Below are 24,839 nucleotides of genomic sequence, written 5' to 3'. Positions count from 1 at the left end.
GCATCGAAGCTACACCGGTATGCCGAACGTACAGACGAAATTTGTTGTATGTAAGTTGTGAAATTACATTAGTTTAACCTATAGTCGCCTTTTGTACCGTCACACTCACGCGAATTTATTGGTATGCACGCGAGCTTTTTTTAGAACCGTTGAATTAAAGAAACGAAAAAATATTATATTTAAATAAACTGATATATATTTTAAATTAAGTTGTACGTGTATGTGAGTGTAAGCCGTGCATCAGAAACAACACACAATTTTAGCCGTCACGCGGCTAAAGGCGTGTTCCAGGAAAGTCCTACAACCGGGATGTCTGCATTATTTTATGGTGGTTGGTCTTAGAGGTAGGAGCAAAATCGTATTTTACGTATTGAAAATATCACTCCTGTATTAATTTCACGGTTCGTTCTGTCGGGTTAATATTTAACTCTAGTTATGAAATCATATTTGCTCAGTATTGCTTCAGAGGATGAGGTGAATGACAATTTTTGTAACAAATGAAAATGCCATGCCTGACCGGGATTCGAACATGGGACCTTCTGATGAAAGTCCGAGAAGCTACCTCAAAGGTTGTTCACGTTGTATCACATCTAACTGAAATGTGTAAGGAATACAACTTTATAAAATGCTCGTATAAGAAATCTAATGATGACGAAAAAATATGGACGGAACATCTGTTTAATTAATGACAAGCGGCAGTGTTACTTATATAGGCTCGATTCGATAGACGTTATTACCTTTGTCGAGGGGCTGGTGAGGTGGCTAAGGCTGCTTCATCAGTTCCCTTTTGCTCTTTGCAGTTATGGTTCGAGTCTCGCTACACTTTTTTTTTTTTTCTTCTTTAAACGTTACATTAACCTTTAAATAATATTTTTATCACAATTATTATACTGAATATTTCTTTTCGCATATATTAATGATGTGATTCTTACGGAAACCGTATTTTTATGTCCGTTTCGAATTCTGTACTATTAAAGTCTTCTCCTTTCTAATGCTCTTCAAAAAATTGAAAAAAAAAAACGACATGAATTTTTATTCGAACCGATGTGCCTTCCAATAGTATGACTCACATATATTATTAAATAAAATTTTATTTGGCTATAACTGTGGATCCAATGAAAATACGTACAACAGCCTAAATGAAATAGCCTAAATAAATGCAACAGCCTAAATGAAAAAATTTCAGCATCTTACCGAGGATCATTTTTTAGTTATGCGACAATATGCAGCTATGTACAGACGTCTTGTCGAAACTAGCCAAAATGGATATTTCCGGTGAAATCTGAAAAAACCGACATTTTTCGCGATCACAATACTTCCTTTACTTAGTACAAGGAAGTGAAAAGGAAATGTATGTAGGTTGAATTCGAAATTTAAGAAGAAAAATAAAAAATACGTTCTATATACAGAATATTATATTAAATGTTAATATCCAAAAAAATATGTAAGTAAAATAAAAAAAAAAAAAATTGTTTAATGAATTTTTATGTTCCTTTGGTCTTAGACCTTTATTCAAAACGATAACGTTTAAAAAATATCCAAGGGACTGACTGAACCCGATCGGTTGGTAAATATTTATCGTTATTTTTTTTTTTTTTTTTGCAAATATTAATACGAAAAATAATTATTTTCGGAAAAAGAAATTGAACTCAGTTTTTACATCCACGATTGTATATTTATTCAGAAATATGCTAATATGCTCAAGTTTTGCACGCCAGAATGTTTTAAGATTTTAATTTGTCGTAACCATCTCTAATAAAAAATTCTAAAAAAATATACGTTCGAAGGAAAGTTTATATGAATGTGTGTTGACCTGTTATTTACTTAATATTTCCACACTGAAAGAACTTTATTTGGATCAAATTTACCATTTGATTTCTGTATACGGGGCATTGATATCATTTAATTTCGGTCAAGGTGCAGGAAGATCTAGGAGTTATGGGTCTTATAACTCAGAATTTTGCATAAAGAGTAGGTAACCGATTTCACATAATATAGTGTCACATTATTAGGCGTGATATTTTACTTTCCCGTTCAGATAACACTATAGCGAGCTGTTGTTCTAGAAGGGAATGTATTGTAATTTGTCCAAATTGAGCATATATGCAGTTTTCACCTGATCTTGAAGTTTTTAAAGAAAACAACCAAAAAAACCGGATGGGAAGTCTATGCTTCTAAATAATCTTATATTTGCAAAACTACTGCACCGATTTTTCTAACTTGGTCAGATTATTTCAATGTATGGGGGGGCATTGATGCCATTAAACTTAAAAGGTCAACGGGATGAGGCTGTAAATCAAGGTCACCCACCGTATCTAGAGATTTCACCCAATTAAGGTCATATTTTTCTTAGGCGCATTTGTTAACGATTAAAAGAAAACAATATTAAAAAAAAACAGTTTTGCAAATTCGCACCCCTTCATAAAAACTGCTGTTGTAGTTGACTGCTATGCTGTGATATCACAGTTGAACGTTAGAATTAAATAAACGAAAAATATTTACAGTGTAAAAAAAGTAGATTAACTCGGGCTCAAACTCAACCGATCGGTCGACTCAGTACCTGGTGCGTTAAGCATCGAAGCTACACCGGTATGCCGAACGTACAGACGAAATTTGTTGTATGTAAGTTGTGAAATTACATTAGTTTAACCTATAGTCGCCTTTTGTACCGTCACACTCACGCGAATTTATTGGTATGCACGCGAGCTTTTTTTAGAACCGTTGAATTAAAGAAACGAAAAAATATTATATTTAAATAAACTGATATATATTTTAAATTAAGTTGTACGTGTATGTGAGTGTAAGCCGTGCATCAGAAACAACACACAATTTTAGCCGTCACGCGGCTAAAGGCGTGTTCCAGGAAAGTCCTACAACCGGGATGTCTGCATTATTTTATGGTGGTTGGTCTTAGAGGTAGGAGCAAAATCGTATTTTACGTATTGAAAATACCACTCCTGTATTAATTTCACGGTTCGTTCTGTCGGGTTAATATTTAACTCTAGTTATGAAATCATATTTGCTCAGTATTTCTTCAGAGGATGAGGTGAATGACAATTTTTGTAACAAATGAAAATGCCATGCCTGACCGGGATTCGAACATGGGACCTTCTGATGAAAGGCCGAGAAGCTACCTCAAAGGTTGTTCACGTTGTATCACATCTAACTGAAATGTGTAAGGAATACAACTTTATAAAATGCTCGTATAAGAAATCTAATGATGACGAAAAAATATGGCCGGAACATCTGTTTAATTAATGACAAGCGGCAGTGTTACTTATATAGGCTCGATTCGATAGACGTTATTACCTTTGTCGAGGGGCTGGTGAGGTGGCTAAGGCTGCTTCATCAGTTCCCTTTTGCTCTTTGCAGTTATGGTTCGAGTCTCGCTACACTTTTTTTTTTTTTCTTCTTTAAACGTTACATTAACCTTTAAATAATATTTTTATCACAATTATTATACTGAATATTTCTTTTCGCATATATTAATGATGTGATTCTTACGGAAACCGTATTTTTATGTCCGTTTCGAATTCTGTACTATTAAAGTCTTCTCCTTTCTAATGCTCTTCAAAAAATTGAAAAAAAAAAACGACATGAATTTTTATTCGAACCGATGTGCCTTCCAATAGTATGACTCACATATATTATTAAATAAAATTTTATTTGGCTATAACTGTGGATCCAATGAAAATACGTACAACAGCCTAAATGAAATAGCCTAAATAAATGCAACAGCCTAAATGAAAAAATTTCAGCATCTTACCGAGGATCATTTTTTAGTTATGCGACAATATGCTGCTATGTACAGACGTCTTGTCGAAACTAGCCAAAATGGATATTTCCGGTGAAATCTGAAAAAACCGACATTTTTCGCGATCACAATACTTCCTTTACTTAGTACAAGGAAGTGAAAAGGAAATGTATGTAGGTTGAATTCGAAATTTAAGAAGAAAAATAAAAAATACGTTCTATATACAGAATATTATATTAAATGTTAATATCCAAAAAAATATGTAAGTAAAATAAAAAAAAAAAAAAATTGTTTAATGAATTTTTATGTTCCTTTGGTCTTAGACCTTTATTCAAAACGATAACGTTTAAAAAATATCCAAGGGACTGACTGAACCCGATCGGTTGGTAAATATTTATCGTTATTTTTTTTTTTTTTTTGCAAATATTAATACGAAAAATAATTATTTTCGGAAAAAGAAATTGAACTCAGTTTTTACATCCACGATTGTATATTTATTCAGAAATATGCTAATATGCTCAAGTTTTGCACGCCAGAATGTTTTAAGATTTTAATTTGTCGTAACCATCTCTAATAAAAAATTCTAAAAAAATATACGTTCGAAGGAAAGTTTATATGAATGTGTGTTGACCTGTTATTTACTTAATATTTCCACACTGAAAGAACTTTATTTGGATCAAATTTACCATTTGATTTCTGTATACGGGGCATTGATATCATTTAATTTCGGTCAAGGTGCAGGAAGATCTAGGAGTTATGGGTCTTATAACTCAGAATTTTGCATAAAGAGTAGGTAACCGATTTCACATAATATAGTGTCACATTATTAGGCGTGATATTTTACTTTCCCGTTCAGATAACACTATAGCGAGCTGTTGTTCTAGAAGGGAATGTATTGTAATTTGTCCAAATTGAGCATATATGCAGTTTTCACCTGATCTTGAAGTTTTTAAAGAAAACAACCAAAAAAACCGGATGGGAAGTCTATGCTTCTAAATAATCTTATATTTGCAAAACTACTGCACCGATTTTTCTAACTTGGTCAGATTATTTCAATGTATGGGGGGGCATTGATGCCATTAAACTTAAAAGGTCAACGGGATGAGGCTGTAAATCAAGGTCACCCACCGTATCTAGAGATTTCACCCAATTAAGGTCATATTTTTCTTAGGCGCATTTGTTAACGATTAAAAGAAAACAATATTAAAAAAAAACAGTTTTGCAATTCGCACCCCTTCATAAAAACTGCTGTTGTAGTTGACTGCTATGCTGTGATATCACAGTTGAACGTTAGAATTAAATAAACGAAAAATATTTACAGTGTAAAAAAAGTAGATTAACTCGGGCTCAAACTCAACCGATCGGTCGACTCAGTACCTGGTGCGTTAAGCATCGAAGCTACACCGGTATGCCGAACGTACAGACGAAATTTGTTGTATGTAAGTTGTGAAATTACATTAGTTTAACCTATAGTCGCCTTTTGTACCGTCACACTCACGCGAATTTATTGGTATGCACGCGAGCTTTTTTTAGAACCGTTGAATTAAAGAAACGAAAAAATATTATATTTAAATAAACTGATATATATTTTAAATTAAGTTGTACGTGTATGTGAGTGTAAGCCGTGCATCAGAAACAACACACAATTTTAGCCGTCACGCGGCTAAAGGCGTGTTCCAGGAAAGTCCTACAACCGGGATGTCTGCATTATTTTATGGTGGTTGGTCTTAGAGGTAGGAGCAAAATCGTATTTTACGTATTGAAAATATCACTCCTGTATTAATTTCACGGTTCGTTCTGTCGGGTTAATATTTAACTCTAGTTATGAAATCATATTTGCTCAGTATTGCTTCAGAGGATGAGGTGAATGACAATTTTTGTAAAAAATGAAAATGCCATGCCTGACCGGGATTCGAACATGGGACCTTCTGATGAAAGGCCGAGAAGCTACCTCAAAGGTTGTTCACGTTTTATCACATCTAACTGAAATGTGTAAGGAATACAACTTTATAAAATGCTCGTATAAGAAATCTAATGATGACGAAAAAATATGGACGGAACATCTGTTTAATTAATGACAAGCGGCAGTGTTACTTATATAGGCTCGATTCGATAGACGTTATTACCTTTGTCGAGGGGCTGGTGAGGTGGCTAAGGCTGCTTCATCAGTTCCCTTTTGCTCTTTGCAGTTATGGTTCGAGTCTCGCTACACTTTTTTTTTTTTTTCTTCTTTAAACGTTACATTAACCTTTAAATAATATTTTTATCACAATTATTATACTGAATATTTCTTTTCGCATATATTAATGATGTGATTCTTACGGAAACCGTATTTTTATGTCCGTTTCGAATTCTGTAGTATTAAAGTCTTCTCCTTTCTAATGCTCTTCAAAAAATTGAAAAAAAAAAACGACATGAATTTTTATTCGAACCGATGTGCCTTCCAATAGTATGACTCACATATATTATTAAATAAAATTTTATTTGGCTATAACTGTGGATCCAATGAAAATACGTACAACAGCCTAAATGAAATAGCCTAAATAAATGCAACAGCCTAAATGAAAAAATTTCAGCATGTTACCGAGGATCATTTTTTAGTTATGCGACAATATGCAGCTATGTACAGACGTCTTGTCGAAACTAGCCAAAATGGATATTTCCGGTGAAATCTGAAAAAACCGACATTTTTCGCGATCACAATACTTCCTTTACTTAGTACAAGGAAGTGAAAAGGAAATGTATGTAGGTTGAATTCGAAATTTAAGAAGAAAAATAAAAAATACGTTCTATATACAGAATATTATATTAAATGTTAATATCCAAAAAAAATATGTAAGTAAAATAAAAAAAAAAAAAAATTGTTTAATGAATTTTTATGTTCCTTTGGTCTTAGACCTTTATTCAAAACGATAACGTTTAAAAAATATCCAAGGGACTGACTGAACCCGATCGGTTTGTAAATATTTATCGTTATTTTTTTTTTTTTTTTGCAAATATTAATACGAAAAATAATTATTTTCGGAAAAAGAAATTGAACTCAGTTTTTACATCCACGATTGTATATTTATTCAGAAATATGCTAATATGCTCAAGTTTTGCACGCCAGAATGTTTTAAGATTTTAATTTGTCGTAACCATCTCTAATAAAAAATTCTAAAAAAATATACGTTCGAAGGAAAGTTTATATGAATGTGTGTTGACCTGTTATTTACTTAATATTTCCACACTGAAAGAACTTTATTTGGATCAAATTTACCATTTGATTTCTGTATACGGGGCATTGATATCATTTAATTTCGGTCAAGGTGCAGGAAGATCTAGGAGTTATGGGTCTTATAACTCAGAATTTTGCATAAAGAGTAGGTAACCGATTTCACATAATATAGTGTCACATTATTAGGCGTGATATTTTACTTTCCCGTTCAGATAACACTATAGCGAGCTGTTGTTCTAGAAGGGAATGTATTGTAATTTGTCCAAATTGAGCATATATGCAGTTTTCACCTGATCTTGAAGTTTTTAAAGAAAACAACCAAAAAAACCGGATGGGAAGTCTATGCTTCTAAATAATCTTATATTTGCAAAACTACTGCACCGATTTTTCTAACTTGGTCAGATTATTTCAATGTATGGGGGGGCATTGATGCCATTAAACTTAAAAGGTCAACGGGATGAGGCTGTAAATCAAGGTCACCCACCGTATCTAGAGATTTCACCCAATTAAGGTCATATTTTTCTTAGGCGCATTTGTTAACGATTAAAAGAAAACAATATTAAAAAAAAACAGTTTTGCAAATTCGCACCCCTTCATAAAAACTGCTGTTGTAGTTGACTGCTATGCTGTGATATCACAGTTGAACGTTAGAATTAAATAAACGAAAAATATTTACAGTGTAAAAAAAGTAGATTAACTCGGGCTCAAACTCAACCGATCGGTCGACTCAGTACCTGGTGCGTTAAGCATCGAAGCTACACCGGTATGCCGAACGTACAGACGAAATTTGTTGTATGTAAGTTGTGAAATTACATTAGTTTAACCTATAGTCGCCTTTTGTACCGTCACACTCACGCGAATTTATTGGTATGCACGCGAGCTTTTTTTAGAACCGTTGAATTAAAGAAACGAAAAAATATTATATTTAAATAAACTGATATATATTTTAAATTAAGTTGTACGTGTATGTGAGTGTAAGCCGTGCATCAGAAACAACACACAATTTTAGCCGTCACGCGGCTAAAGGCGTGTTCCAGGAAAGTCCTACAACCGGGATGTCTGCATTATTTTATGGTGGTTGGTCTTAGAGGTAGGAGCAAAATCGTATTTTACGTATTGAAAATACCACTCCTGTATTAATTTCACGGTTCGTTCTGTCGGGTTAATATTTAACTCTAGTTATGAAATCATATTTGCTCAGTATTGCTTCAGAGGATGAGGTGAATGACAATTTTTGTAACAAATGAAAATGCCATGCCTGACCGGGATTCGAACATGGGACCTTCTGATGAAAGGCCGAGAAGCTACCTCAAAGGTTGTTCACGTTGTATCACATCTAACTGAAATGTGTAAGGAATACAACTTTATAAAATGCTCGTATAAGAAATCTAATGATGACGAAAAAATATGGCCGGAACATCTGTTTAATTAATGACAAGCGGCAGTGTTACTTATATAGGCTCGATTCGATAGACGTTATTACCTTTGTCGAGGGGCTGGTGAGGTGGCTAAGGCTGCTTCATCAGTTCCCTTTTGCTCTTTGCAGTTATGGTTCGAGTCTCGCTACACTTTTTTTTTTTTTCTTCTTTAAACGTTACATTAACCTTTAAATAATATTTTTATCACAATTATTATACTGAATATTTCTTTTCGCATATATTAATGATGTGATTCTTACGGAAACCGTATTTTTATGTCCGTTTCGAATTCTGTACTATTAAAGTCTTCTCCTTTCTAATGCTCTTCAAAAAATTGAAAAAAAAAAACGACATGAATTTTTATTCGAACCGATGTGCCTTCCAATAGTATGACTCACATATATTATTAAATAAAATTTTATTTGGCTATAACTGTGGATCCAATGAAAATACGTACAACAGCCTAAATGAAATAGCCTAAATAAATGCAACAGCCTAAATGAAAAAATTTCAGCATGTTACCGAGGATCATTTTTTAGTTATGCGACAATATGCTGCTATGTACAGACGTCTTGTCGAAACTAGCCAAAATGGATATTTCCGGTGAAATCTGAAAAAACCGACATTTTTCGCGATCACAATACTTCCTTTACTTAGTACAAGGAAGTGAAAAGGAAATGTATGTAGGTTGAATTCGAAATTTAAGAAGAAAAATAAAAAATACGTTCTATATACAGAATATTATATTAAATGTTAATATCCAAAAAAATAGGTAAGTAAAATAAAAAAAAAAAAAAATTGTTTAATGAATTTTTATGTTCCTTTGGTCTTAGACCTTTATTCAAAACGGTAACGTTTAAAAAATATCCAAGGGACTGACTGAACCCGATCGGTTGGTAAATATTTATCGTTATTTTTTTTTTTTTTTTGCAAATATTAATACGAAAAATAATTATTTTCGGAAAAAGAAATTGAACTCAGTTTTTACATCCACGATTGTATATTTATTCAGAAATATGCTAATATGCTCAAGTTTTGCACGCCAGAATGTTTTAAGATTTTAATTTGTCGTAACCATCTCTAATAAAAAATTCTAAAAAAATATACGTTCGAAGGAAAGTTTATATGAATGTGTGTTGACCTGTTATTTACTTAATATTTCCACACTGAAAGAACTTTATTTGGATCAAATTTACCATTTGATTTCTGTATACGGGGCATTGATATCATTTAATTTCGGTCAAGGTGCAGGAAGATCTAGGAGTTATGGGTCTTATAACTCAGAATTTTGCATAAAGAGTAGGTAACCGATTTCACATAATATAGTGTCACATTATTAGGCGTGATATTTTACTTTCCCTTTCAGATAACACTATAGCGAGCTGTTGTTCTAGAAGGGAATGTATTGTAATTTGTCCAAATTGAGCATATATGCAGTTTTCACCTGATCTTGAAGTTTTTAAAGAAAACAACCAAAAAAACCGGATGGGAAGTCTATGCTTCTAAATAATCTTATATTTGCAAAACTACTGCACCGATTTTTCTAACTTGGTCAGATTATTTCAATGTATGGGGGGGCATTGATGCCATTAAACTTAAAAGGTCAACGGGATGAGGCTGTAAATCAAGGTCACCCACCGTATCTAGAGATTTCACCCAATTAAGGTCATATTTTTCTTAGGCGCATTTGTTAACGATTAAAAGAAAACAATATTAAAAAAAAACAGTTTTGCAAATTCGCACCCCTTCATAAAAACTGCTGTTGTAGTTGACTGCTATGCTGTGATATCACAGTTGAACGTTAGAATTAAATAAACGAAAAATATTTACAGTGTAAAAAAAGTAGATTAACTCGGGCTCAAACTCAACCGATCGGTCGACTCAGTACCTGGTGCGTTAAGCATCGAAGCTACACCGGTATGCCGAACGTACAGACGAAATTTGTTGTATGTAAGTTGTGAAATTACATTAGTTTAACCTATAGTCGCCTTTTGTACCGTCACACTCACGCGAATTTATTGGTATGCACGCGAGCTTTTTTTAGAACCGTTGAATTAAAGAAACGAAAAAATATTATATTTAAATAAACTGATATATATTTTAAATTAAGTTGTACGTGTATGTGAGTGTAAGCCGTGCATCAGAAACAACACACAATTTTAGCCGTCACGCGGCTAAAGGCGTGTTCCAGGAAAGTCCTACAACCGGGATGTCTGCATTATTTTATGGTGGTTGGTCTTAGAGGTAGGAGCAAAATCGTATTTTACGTATTGAAAATATCACTCCTGTATTAATTTCACGGTTCGTTCTGTCGGGTTAATATTTAACTCTAGTTATGAAATCATATTTGCTCAGTATTGCTTCAGAGGATGAGGTGAATGACAATTTTTGTAACAAATGAAAATGCCATGCCTGACCGGGATTCGAACATGGGACCTTCTGATGAAAGGCCGAGAAGCTACCTCAAAGGTTGTTCACGTTGTATCACATCTAACTGAAATGTGTAAGGAATACAACTTTATAAAATGCTCGTATAAGAAATCTAATGATGACGAAAAAATATGGCCGGAACATCTGTTTAATTAATGACAAGCGGCAGTGTTACTTATATAGGCTCGATTCGATAGACGTTATTACCTTTGTCGAGGGGCTGGTGAGGTGGCTAAGGCTGCTTCATCAGTTCCCTTTTGCTCTTTGCAGTTATGGTTCGAGTCTCGCTACACTTTTTTTTTTTTTTGCTTCTTTAAACGTTACATTAACCTTTAAATAATATTTTTATCACAATTATTATACTGAATATTTCTTTTCGCATATATTAATGATGTGATTCTTACGGAAACCGTATTTTTATGTCCGTTTCGAATTCTGTACTATTAAAGTCTTCTCCTTTCTAATGCTCTTCAAAAAATTGAAAAAAAAAAAACGACATGAATTTTTATTCGAACCGATGTGCCTTCCAATAGTATGACTCACATATATTATTAAATAAAATTTTATTTGGCTATAACTGTGGATCCAATGAAAATACGTACAACAGCCTAAATGAAATAGCCTAAATAAATGCAACAGCCTAAATGAAAAAATTTCAGCATCTTACCGAGGATCATTTTTTAGTTATGCGACAATATGCAGCTATGTACAGACGTCTTGTCGAAACTAGCCAAAATGGATATTTCCGGTGAAATCTGAAAAAACCGACATTTTTCGCGATCACAATACTTCCTTTACTTAGTACAAGGAAGTGAAAAGGAAATGTATGTAGGTTGAATTCGAAATTTAAGAAGAAAAATAAAAAATACGTTCTATATACAGAATATTATATTAAATGTTAATATCCAAAAAAAATATGTAAGTAAAATAAAAAAAAAAAAAAATTGTTTAATGAATTTTTATGTTCCTTTGGTCTTAGACCTTTATTCAAATCGATAACGTTTAAAAAATATCCAAGGGACTGACTGAACCCGATCGGTTGGTAAATATTTATCGTTATTTTTTTTTTTTTTTTTGCAAATATTAATACGAAAAATAATTATTTTCGGAAAAAGAAATTGAACTCAGTTTTTACATCCACGATTGTATATTTATTCAGAAATATGCTAATATGCTCAAGTTTTGCACGCCAGAATGTTTTAAGATTTTAATTTGTCGTAACCATCTCTAATAAAAAATTCTAAAAAAATATACGTTCGAAGGAAAGTTTATATGAATGTGTGTTGACCTGTTATTTACTTAATATTTCCACACTGAAAGAACTTTATTTGGATCAAATTTACCATTTGATTTCTGTATACGGGGCATTGATATCATTTAATTTCGGTCAAGGTGCAGGAAGATCTAGGAGTTATGGGTCTTATAACTCAGAATTTTGCATAAAGAGTAGGTAACCGATTTCACATAATATAGTGTCACATTATTAGGCGTGATATTTTACTTTCCCGTTCAGATAACACTATAGCGAGCTGTTGTTCTAGAAGGGAATGTATTGTAATTTGTCCAAATTGAGCATATATGCAGTTTTCACCTGATCTTGAAGTTTTTAAAGAAAACAACCAAAAAAACCGGATGGGAAGTCTATGCTTCTAAATAATCTTATATTTGCAAAACTACTGCACCGATTTTTCTAACTTGGTCAGATTATTTCAATGTATGGGGGGGCATTGATGCCATTAAACTTAAAAGGTCAACGGGATGAGGCTGTAAATCAAGGTCACCCACCGTATCTAGAGATTTCACCCAATTAAGGTCATATTTTTCTTAGGCGCATTTGTTAACGATTAAAAGAAAACAATATTAAAAAAAAACAGTTTTGCAATTCGCACCCCTTCATAAAAACTGCTGTTGTAGTTGACTGCTATGCTGTGATATCACAGTTGAACGTTAGAATTAAATAAACGAAAAATATTTACAGTGTAAAAAAAGTAGATTAACTCTGGCTCAAACTCAACCGATCGGTCGACTCAGTACCTGGTGCGTTAAGCATCGAAGCTACACCGGTATGCCGAACGTACAGACGAAATTTGTTGTATGTAAGTTGTGAAATTACATTAGTTTAACCTATAGTCGCCTTTTGTACCGTCACACTCACGCGAATTTATTGGTATGCACGCGAGCTTTTTTTAGAACCGTTGAATTAAAGAAACGAAAAAATATTATATTTAAATAAACTGATATATATTTTAAATTAAGTTGTACGTGTATGTGAGTGTAAGCCGTGCATCAGAAACAACACACAATTTTAGCCGTCACGCGGCTAAAGGCGTGTTCCAGGAAAGTCCTACAACCGGGATGTCTGCATTATTTTATGGTGGTTGGTCTTAGAGGTAGGAGCAAAATCGTATTTTACGTATTGAAAATATCACTCCTGTATTAATTTCACGGTTCGTTCTGTCGGGTTAATATTTAACTCTAGTTATGAAATCATATTTGCTCAGTATTGCTTCAGAGGATGAGGTGAATGACAATTTTTGTAAAAAATGAAAATGCCATGCCTGACCGGGATTCGAACATGGGACCTTCTGATGAAAGGCCGAGAAGCTACCTCAAAGGTTGTTCACGTTGTATCACATCTAACTGAAATGTGTAAGGAATACAACTTTATAAAATGCTCGTATAAGAAATCTAATGATGACGAAAAAATATGGCCGGAACATCTGTTTAATTAATGACAAGCGGCAGTGTTACTTATATAGGCTCGATTCGATAGACGTTATTACCTTTGTCGAGGGGCTGGTGAGGTGGCTAAGGCTGCTTCATCAGTTCCCTTTTGCTCTTTGCAGTTATGGTTCGAGTCTCGCTACACTTTTTTTTTTTTTCTTCTTTAAACGTTACATTAACCTTTAAATAATATTTTTATCACAATTATTATACTGAATATTTCTTTTCGCATATATTAATGATGTGATTCTTACGGAAACCGTATTTTTATGTCCGTTTCGAATTCTGTACTATTAAAGTCTTCTCCTTTCTAATGCTCTTCAAAAAATTGAAAAAAAAAAACGACATGAATTTTTATTCGAACCGATGTGCCTTCCAATAGTATGACTCACATATATTATTAAATAAAATTTTATTTGGCTATAACTGTGGATCCAATGAAAATACGTACAACAGCCTAAATGAAATAGCCTAAATAAATGCAACAGCCTAAATGAAAAAATTTCAGCATCTTACCGAGGATCATTTTTTAGTTATGCGACAATATGCAGCTATGTACAGACGTCTTGTCGAAACTAGCCAAAATGGATATTTCCGGTGAAATCTGAAAAAACCGACATTTTTCGCGATCACAATACTTCCTTTACTTAGTACAAGGAAGTGAAAAGGAAATGTATGTAGGTTGAATTCGAAATTTAAGAAGAAAAATAAAAAATACGTTCTATATACAGAATATTATATTAAATGTTAATATCCAAAAAAATATGTAAGTAAAATAAAAAAAAAAAAAAATTGTTTAATGAATTTTTATGTTCCTTTGGTCTTAGACCTTTATTCAAAACGATAACGTTTAAAAAATATCCAAGGGACTGACTGAACCCGATCGGTTGGTAAATATTTATCGTTATTTTTTTTTTTTTTTTTGCAAATATTAATACGAAAAATAATTATTTTCGGAAAAAGAAATTGAACTCAGTTTTTACATCCACGATTGTATATTTATTCAGAAATATGCTAATATGCTCAAGTTTTGCACGCCAGAATGTTTTAAGATTTTAATTTGTCGTAACCATCTCTAATAAAAAATTCTAAAAAAATATACGTTCGAAGGAAAGTTTATATGAATGTGTGTTGACCTGTTATTTACTTAATATTTCCACACTGAAAGAACTTTATTTGGATCAAATTTACCATTTGATTTCTGTATACGGGGCATTGATATCATTTAATTTCGGTCAAGGTGCAGGAAGATCTAGGAGTTATGGGTCTTATAACTCAGAATTTTGCATAAAGAGTAGGTAACCGATTTCACATAATATAGTGTCACATTATTAGGCGTGATATTTTACTTTCCCGTTCAGATAACACTATAGCGAGCTGTTGTTCTAGAAGGGAATGTATTGTAATTTGTCCAAATTGAGCATATATGCAGTTTTCACCTGATCTTGAAGTTTTTAAAGAAAACAACCAAAAAAACCGGATGGGAAGTCTATGCTTCTAAATAATCTTATATTTGCAAAACTACTGCACCGATTTTTCTAACTTGGTCAGATTATTTCAATGTATGGGGGGGCATTGATGCCATTAAACTTAAAAGGTCAACGGGATGAGGCTGTAAATCAAGGTCACCCACCGTATCTAGAGATTTCACCCAATTAAGGTCATATTTTTCTTAGGCGCATTTGTTAACGATTAAAAGAAAACAATATTAAAAAAAAACAGTTTTGCAAATTCGCACCCCTTCATAAAAACTGCTGTTGTAGTTGACTGCTATGCTGTGATATCACAGTTGAACGTTAGAATTAAATAAACGAAAAATATTTACAGTGTAAAAAAAGTAGATTAACTCGGGCTCAAACTCAACCGATCGGTCGACTCAGTACCTGGTGCGTTAAGCATCGAAGCTACACCGGTATGCCGAACGTACAGACGAAATTTGTTGTATGTAAGTTGTGAAATTACATTAGTTTAACCTATAGTCGCCTTTTGTACCGTCACACTCACGCGAATTTATTGGTATGCACGCGAGCTTTTTTTAGAACCGTTGAATTAAAGAAACGAAAAAATATTATATTTAAATAAACTGATATATATTTTAAATTAAGTTGTACGTGTATGTGAGTGTAAGCCGTGCATCAGAAACAACACACAATTTTAGCCGTCACGCGGCTAAAGGCGTGTTCCAGGAAAGTCCTACAACCGGGATGTCTGCATTATTTTATGGTGGTTGGTCTTAGAGGTAGGAGCAAAATCGTATTTTACGTATTGAAAATATCACTCCTGTATTAATTTCACGGTTCGTTCTGTCGGGTTAATATTTAACTCTAGTTATGAAATCATATTTGCTCAGTATTGCTTCAGAGGATGAGGTGAATGACAATTTTTGTAACAAATGAAAATGCCATGCCTGACCGGGATTCGAACATGGGACCTTCTGATGAAAGGCCGAGAAGCTACCTCAAAGGTTGTTCACGTTGTATCACATCTAACTGAAATGTGTAAGGAATACAACTTTATAAAATGCTCGTATAAGAAATCTAATGATGACGAAAAAATATGGCCGGAACATCTGTTTAATTAATGACAAGCGGCAGTGTTACTTATATAGGCTCGATTCGATAGACGTTATTACCTTTGTCGAGGGGCTGGTGAGGTGGCTAAGGCTGCTTCATCAGTTCCCTTTTGCTCTTTGCAGTTATGGTTCGAGTCTCGCTACACTTTTTTTTTTTTTTGCTTCTTTAAACGTTACATTAACCTTTAAATAATATTTTTATCACAATTATTATACTGAATATTTCTTTTCGCATATATTAATGATGTGATTCTTACGGAAACCGTATTTTTATGTCCGTTTCGAATTCTGTACTATTAAAGTCTTCTCCTTTCTAATGCTCTTCAAAAAATTGAAAAAAAAAAAACGACATGAATTTTTATTCGAACCGATGTGCCTTCCAATAGTATGACTCACATATATTATTAAATAAAATTTTATTTGGCTATAACTGTGGATCCAATGAAAATACGTACAACAGCCTAAATGAAATAGCCTAAATAAATGCAACAGCCTAAATGAAAAAATTTCAGCATCTTACCGAGGATCATTTTTTAGTTATGCGACAATATGCAGCTATGTACAGACGTCTTGTCGAAACTAGCCAAAATGGATATTTCCGGTGAAATCTGAAAAAACCGACATTTTTCGCGATCACAATACTTCCTTTACTTAGTACAAGGAAGTGAAAAGGAAATGTATGTAGGTTGAATTCGAAATTTAAGAAGAAAAATAAAAAATACGTTCTATATACAGAATATTATATTAAATGTTAATATCCAAAAAAAATATGTAAGTAAAATAAAAAAAAAAAAAAATTGTTTAATGAATTTTTATGTTCCTTTGGTCTTAGACCTTTATTCAAAACGATAACGTTTAAAAAATATCCAAGGGACTGACTGAACCCGATCGGTTGGTAAATATTTATCGTTATTTTTTTTTTTTTTTTTGCAAATATTAATACGAAAAATAATTATTTTCGGAAAAAGAAATTGAACTCAGTTTTTACATCCACGATTGTATATTTATTCAGAAATATGCTAATATGCTCAAGTTTTGCACGCCAGAATGTTTTAAGATTTTAATTTGTCGTAACCATCTCTAATAAAAAATTCTAAAAAAATATACGTTCGAAGGAAAGTTTATATGAATGTGTGTTGACCTGTTATTTACTTAATATTTCCACACTGAAAGAACTTTATTTGGATCAAATTTACCATTTGATTTCTGTATACGGGGCATTGATATCATTTAATTTCGGTCAAGGTGCAGGAAGATCTAGGAGTTATGGGTCTTATAACTCAGAATTTTGCATAAAGAGTAGGTAACCGATTTCACATAATATAGTGTCACATTATTAGGCGTGATATTTTACTTTCCCGTTCAGATAACACTATAGCGAGCTGTTGTTCTAGAAGGGAATGTATTGTAATTTGTCCAAATTGAGCATATATGCAGTTTTCACCTGATCTTGAAGTTTTTAAAGAAAACAACCAAAAAAACCGGATGGGAAGTCTATGCTTCTAAATAATCTTATATTTGCAAAACTACTGCACCGATTTTTCTAACTTGGTCAGATTATTTCAATGTATGGGGGGGCATTGATGCCATTAAACTTAAAAGGTCAACGGGATGAGGCTGTAAATCAAGGTCACCCACCGTATCTAGAGATTTCACCCAATTAAGGTCATATTTTTCTTAGGCGCATTTGTTAACGATTAAAAGAAAACAATATTAAAAAAAAACAGTTTTGCAATTCGCACCCCTTCATAAAAACTGCTGTTGTAGTTGACTGCTATGCTGTGATATCACAGTTGAACGTTAGAATTAAATAAACGAAAAATATTTACAGTGTAAAAAAAGTAGATTAACTCTGGCTCAAACTCAACCGATCGGTCGACTCAGTACCTGGTGCGTTAAGCATCGAAGCTACACCGGTATGCCGAACGTACAGACGAAATTTGTTGTATGTAAGTTGTGAAATTACATTAGTTTAACCTATAGTCGCCTTTTGTACCGTCACACTCACGCGAATTTATTGGTATGCACGCGAGCTTTTTTTAGAACCGTTGAATTAAAGAAACGAAAAAATATTATATTTAAATAAACTGATATATATTTTAAATTAAGTTGTACGTGTATGTGAGTGTAAGCCGTGCATCAGAAACAACACACAATTTTAGCCGTCACGCGGCTAAAGGCGTGTTCCAGGAAAGTCCTACAACCGGGATGTCTGCATTATTTTATGGTGGTTGGTCTTAGAGGTAGGAGCAAAATCGTATTTTACGTATTGAAAATATCACTCCTGTATTAATTTCACGGTTCGTTCTGTCGGGTTAATATTTAACTCTAGTTATGAAATCATATTTGCTCAGTATTGCTTCAGAGGATGAGGTGAATGACAATTTTTGTAACAAATGAAAATGCCATGCCTGACCGGGATTCGAACATGGGACCTTCTGATGAAAGGCCGAGAAGCTACCTCAAAGGTTGTTCACGTTGTATCACATCTAACTGAAATGTGTAAGGAATACAACTTTATAAAATGCTCGTATAAGAAATCTAATGATGACGAAAAAATATGGCCGGAACATCTGTTTAATTAATGACAAGCGGCAGTGTTACTTATATAGGCTCGATTCGATAGACGTTATTACCTTTGTCGAGGGGCTGGTGAGGTGGCTAAGGCTGCTTCATCAGTTCCCTTTTGCTCTTTGCAGTTATGGTTCGAGTCTCGCTACACTTTTTTTTTTTTTTCTTCTTTAAACGTTACATTAACCTTTAAATAATATTTTTATCACAATTATTATACTGAATATTTCTTTTCGCATATATTAATGATGTGATTCTTACGGAAACCGTATTTTTATGTCCGTTTCGAATTCTGTACTATTAAAGTCTTCTCCTTTCTAATGCTCTTCAAAAAATTGAAAAAAAAAAACGACATGAATTTTTATTCGAACCGATGTGCCTTCCAATAGTATGACTCACATATATTATTAAATAAAATTTTATTTGGCTATAACTGTGGATCCAATGAAAATACGTACAACAGCCTAAATGAAATAGCCTAAATAAATGCAACAGCCTAAATGAAAAAATTTCAGCATCTTACCGAGGATCATTTTTTAGTTATGCGACAATATGCAGCTATGTACAGACGTCTTGTCGAAACTAGCCAAAATGGATATTTCCGGTGAAATCTGAAAAAACCGACATTTTTCGCGATCACAATACTTCCTTTACTTAGTACAAGGAAGTGAAAAGGAAATGTATGTAGGTTGAATTCGAAATTTAAGAAGAAAAATAAAAAATACGTTCTATATACAGAATATTATATTAAATGTTAATATCCAAAAAAATATGTAAGTAAAATAAAAAAAAAAAAAAATTGTTTAATGAATTTTTATGTTCCTTTGGTCTTAGACCTTTATTCAAAACGATAACGTTTAAAAAATATCCAAGGGACTGACTGAACCCGATCGGTTGGTAAATATTTATCGTTATTTTTTTTTTTTTTTTTGCAAATATTAATACGAAAAATAATTATTTTCGGAAAAAGAAATTGAACTCAGTTTTTACATCCACGATTGTATATTTATTCAGAAATATGCTAATATGCTCAAGTTTTGCACGCCAGAATGTTTTAAGATTTTAATTTGTCGTAACCATCTCTAATAAAAAATTCTAAAAAAATATACGTTCGAAGGAAAGTTTATATGAATGTGTGTTGACCTGTTATTTACTTAATATTTCCACACTGAAAGAACTTTATTTGGATCAAATTTACCATTTGATTTCTGTATACGGGGCATTGATATCATTTAATTTCGGTCAAGGTGCAGGAAGATCTAGGAGTTATGGGTCTTATAACTCAGAATTTTGCATAAAGAGTAGGTAACCGATTTCACATAATATAGTGTCACATTATTAGGCGTGATATTTTACTTTCCCGTTCAGATAACACTATAGCGAGCTGTTGTTCTAGAAGGGAATGTATTGTAATTTGTCCAAATTGAGCATATATGCAGTTTTCACCTGATCTTGAAGTTTTTAAAGAAAACAACCAAAAAAACCGGATGGGAAGTCTATGCTTCTAAATAATCTTATATTTGCAAAACTACTGCACCGATTTTTCTAACTTGGTCAGATTATTTCAATGTATGGGGGGGCATTGATGCCATTAAACTTAAAAGGTCAACGGGATGAGGCTGTAAATCAAGGTCACCCACCGTATCTAGAGATTTCACCCAATTAAGGTCATATTTTTCTTAGGCGCATTTGTTAACGATTAAAAGAAAACAATATTAAAAAAAAACAGTTTTGCAAATTCGCACCCCTTCATAAAAACTGCTGTTGTAGTTGACTGCTATGCTGTGATATCACAGTTGAACGTTAGAATTAAATAAACGAAAAATATTTACAGTGTAAAAAAAGTAGATTAACTCGGGCTCAAACTCAACCGATCGGTCGACTCAGTACCTGGTGCGTTAAGCATCGAAGCTACACCGGTATGCCGAACGTACAGACGAAATTTGTTGTATGTAAGTTGTGAAATTACATTAGTTTAACCTATAGTCGCCTTTTGTACCGTCACACTCACGCGAATTTATTGGTATGCACGCGAGCTTTTTTTAGAACCGTTGAATTAAAGAAACGAAAAAATATTATATTTAAATAAACTGATATATATTTTAAATTAAGTTGTACGTGTATGTGAGTGTAAGCCGTGCATCAGAAACAACACACAATTTTAGCCGTCACACGGCTAAAGGCGTGTTCCAGGAAAGTCCTACAACCGGGATGTCTGCATTATTTTATGGTGGTTGGTCTTAGAGGTAGGAGCAAAATCGTATTTTACGTATTGAAAATATCACTCCTGTATTAATTTCACGGTTCGTTCTGTCGGGTTAATATTTAACTCTAGTTATGAAATCATATTTGCTCAGTATTGCTTCAGAGGATGAGGTGAATGACAATTTTTGTAACAAATGAAAATGCCATGCCTGACCGGGATTCGAACATGGGACCTTCTGATGAAAGGCCGAGAAGCTACCTCAAAGGTTGTTCACGTTGTATCACATCTAACTGAAATGTGTAAGGAATACAACTTTATAAAATGCTCGTATAAGAAATCTAATGATGACGAAAAAATATGGACGGAACATCTGTTTAATTAATGACAAGCGGCAGTGTTACTTATATAGGCTCGATTCGATAAACGTTATTACCTTTGTCGAGGGGCTGGTGAGGTGGCTAAGGCTGCTTCATCAGTTCCCTTTTGCTCTTTGCAGTTATGGTTCGAGTCTCGCTACACTTTTTTTTTTTTTTCTTCTTTAAACGTTACATTAACCTTTAAATAATATTTTTATCACAATTATTATACTGAATATTTCTTTTCGCATATATTAATGATGTGATTCTTACGGAAACCGTATTTTTATGTCCGTTTCGAATTCTGTACTATTAAAGTCTTCTCCTTTCTAATGCTCTTCAAAAAATTGAAAAAAAAAAACGACATGAATTTTTATTCGAACCGATGTGCCTTCCAATAGTATGACTCACATATATTATTAAATAAAATTTTATTTGGCTATAACTGTGGATCCAATGAAAATACGTACAACAGCCTAAATGAAATAGCCTAAATAAATGCAACAGCCTAAATGAAAAAATTTCAGCATCTTACCGAGGATCATTTTTTAGTTATGCGACAATATGCAGCTATGTACAGACGTCTTGTCGAAACTAGCCAAAATGGATATTTCCGGTGAAATCTGAAAAAACCGACATTTTTCGCGATCACAATACTTCCTTTACTTAGTACAAGGAAGTGAAAAGGAAATGTATGTAGGTTGAATTCGAAATTTAAGAAGAAAAATAAAAAATACGTTCTATATACAGAATATTATATTAAATGTTAATATCCAAAAAAATATGTAAGTAAAATAAAAAAAAAAAAAAATTGTTTAATGAATTTTTATGTTCCTTTGGTCTTAGACCTTTATTCAAAACGATAACGTTTAAAAAATATCCAAGGGACTGACTGAACCCGATCGGTTGGTAAATATTTATCGTTATTTTTTTTTTTTTTTTGCAAATATTAATACGAAAAATAATTATTTTCGGAAAAAGAAATTGAACTCAGTTTTTACATCCACGATTGTATATTTATTCAGAAATATGCTAATATGCTCAAGTTTTGCACGCCAGAATGTTTTAAGATTTTAATTTGTCGTAACCATCTCTAATAAAAAATTCTAAAAAAATATACGTTCGAAGGAAAGTTTATATGAATGTGTGTTGACCTGTTATTTACTTAATATTTCCACACTGAAAGAACTTTATTTGGATCAAATTTACCATTTGATTTCTGTATACGGGGCATTGATATCATTTAATTTCGGTCAAGGTGCAGGAAGATCTAGGAGTTATGGGTCTTATAACTCAGAATTTTGCATAAAGAGTAGGTAACCGATTTCACATAATATAGTGTCACATTATTAGGCGTGATATTTTACTTTCCCGTTCAGATAACACTATAGCGAGCTGTTGTTCTAGAAGGGAATGTATTGTAATTTGTCCAAATTGAGCATATATGCAGTTTTCACCTGATCTTGAAGTTTTTAAAGAAAACAACCAAAAAAACCGGATGGGAAGTCTATGCTTCTAAATAATCTTATATTTGCAAAACTACTGCACCGATTTTTCTAACTTGGTCAGATTATTTCAATGTATGGGGGGGCATTGATGCCATTAAACTTAAAAGGTCAACGGGATGAGGCTGTAAATCAAGGTCACCCACCGTATCTAGAGATTTCACCCAATTAAGGTCATATTTTTCTTAGGCGCATTTGTTAACGATTAAAAGAAAACAATATTAAAAAAAAACAGTTTTGCAAATTCGCACCCCTTCATAAAAACTGCTGTTGTAGTTGACTGCTATGCTGTGATATCACAGTTGAACGTTAGAATTAAATAAACGAAAAATATTTACAGTGTAAAAAAAGTAGATTAACTCGGGCTCAAACTCAACCGATCGGTCGACTCAGTACCTGGTGCGTTAAGCATCGAAGCTACACCGGTATGCCGAACGTACAGACGAAATTTGTTGTATGTAAGTTGTGAAATTACATTAGTTTAACCTATAGTCGCCTTTTGTACCGTCACACTCACGCGAATTTATTGGTATGCACGCGAGCTTTTTTTAGAACCGTTGAATTAAAGAAACGAAAAAATATTATATTTAAATAAACTGATATATATTTTAAATTAAGTTGTACGTGTATGTGAGTGTAAGCCGTGCATCAGAAACAACACACAATTTTAGCCGTCACGCGGCTAAAGGCGTGTTCCAGGAAAGTCCTACAACCGGGATGTCTGCATTATTTTATGGTGGTTGGTCTTAGAGGTAGGAGCAAAATCGTATTTTACGTATTGAAAATATCACTCCTGTATTAATTTCACGGTTCGTTCTGTCGGGTTAATATTTAACTCTAGTTATGAAATCATATTTGCTCAGTATTGCTTCAGAGGATGAGGTGAATGACAATTTTTGTAACAAATGAAAATGCCATGCCTGACCGGGATTCGAACATGGGACCTTCTGATGAAAGGCCGAGAAGCTACCTCAAAGGTTGTTCACGTTGTATCACATCTAACTGAAATGTGTAAGGAATACAACTTTATAAAATGCTCGTATAAGAAATCTAATGATGACGAAAAAATATGGCCGGAACATCTGTTTAATTAATGACAAGCTGCAGTGTTACTTATATAGGCTCGATTCGATAGACGTTATTACCTTTGTCGAGGGGCTGGTGAGGTGGCTAAGGCTGCTTCATCAGTTCCCTTTTGCTCTTTGCAGTTATGGTTCGAGTCTCGCTACACTTTTTTTTTTTTTTTCTTCTTTAAACGTTACATTAACCTTTAAATAATATTTTTATCACAATTATTATACTGAATATTTCTTTTCGCATATATTAATGATGTGATTCTTACGGAAACCGTATTTTTATGTCCGTTTCGAATTCTGTACTATTAAAGTCTTCTCCTTTCTAATGCTCTTCAAAAAATTGAAAAAAAAAAACGACATGAATTTTTATTCGAACCGATGTGCCTTCCAATAGTATGACTCACATATATTATTAAATAAAATTTTATTTGGCTATAACTGTGGATCCAATGAAAATACGTATAACAGCCTAAATGAAATAGCCTAAATAAATGCAACAGCCTAAATGAAAAAATTTCAGCATCTTACCGAGGATCATTTTTTAGTTATGCGACAATATGCAGCTATGTACAGACGTCTTGTCGAAACTAGCCAAAATGGATATTTCCGGTGAAATCTGAAAAAACCGACATTTTTCGCGATCACAATACTTCCTTTACTTAGTACAAGGAAGTGAAAAGGAAATGTATGTAGGTTGAATTCGAAATTTAAGAAGAAAAATAAAAAATACGTTCTATATACAGAATATTATATTAAATGTTAATATCCAAAAAAATATGTAAGTAAAATAAAAAAAAAAAAAAATTGTTTAATGAATTTTTATGTTCCTTTGGTCTTAGACCTTTATTCAAAACGATAACGTTTAAAAAATATCCAAGGGACTGACTGAACCCGATCGGTTGGTAAATATTTATCGTTATTTTTTTTTTTTTTTTTGCAAATATTAATACGAAAAATAATTATTTTCGGAAAAAGAAATTGAACTCAGTTTTTACATCCACGATTGTATA

This window comes from Lycorma delicatula, chromosome 10 (genome assembly GCF_047948215.1).
Source record: "Lycorma delicatula isolate Av1 chromosome 10, ASM4794821v1, whole genome shotgun sequence".
NCBI classification, from domain to species: Eukaryota; Metazoa; Arthropoda; class Insecta; order Hemiptera; family Fulgoridae; genus Lycorma; species Lycorma delicatula.
This window is presented reverse-complemented; position numbering follows the sequence as displayed.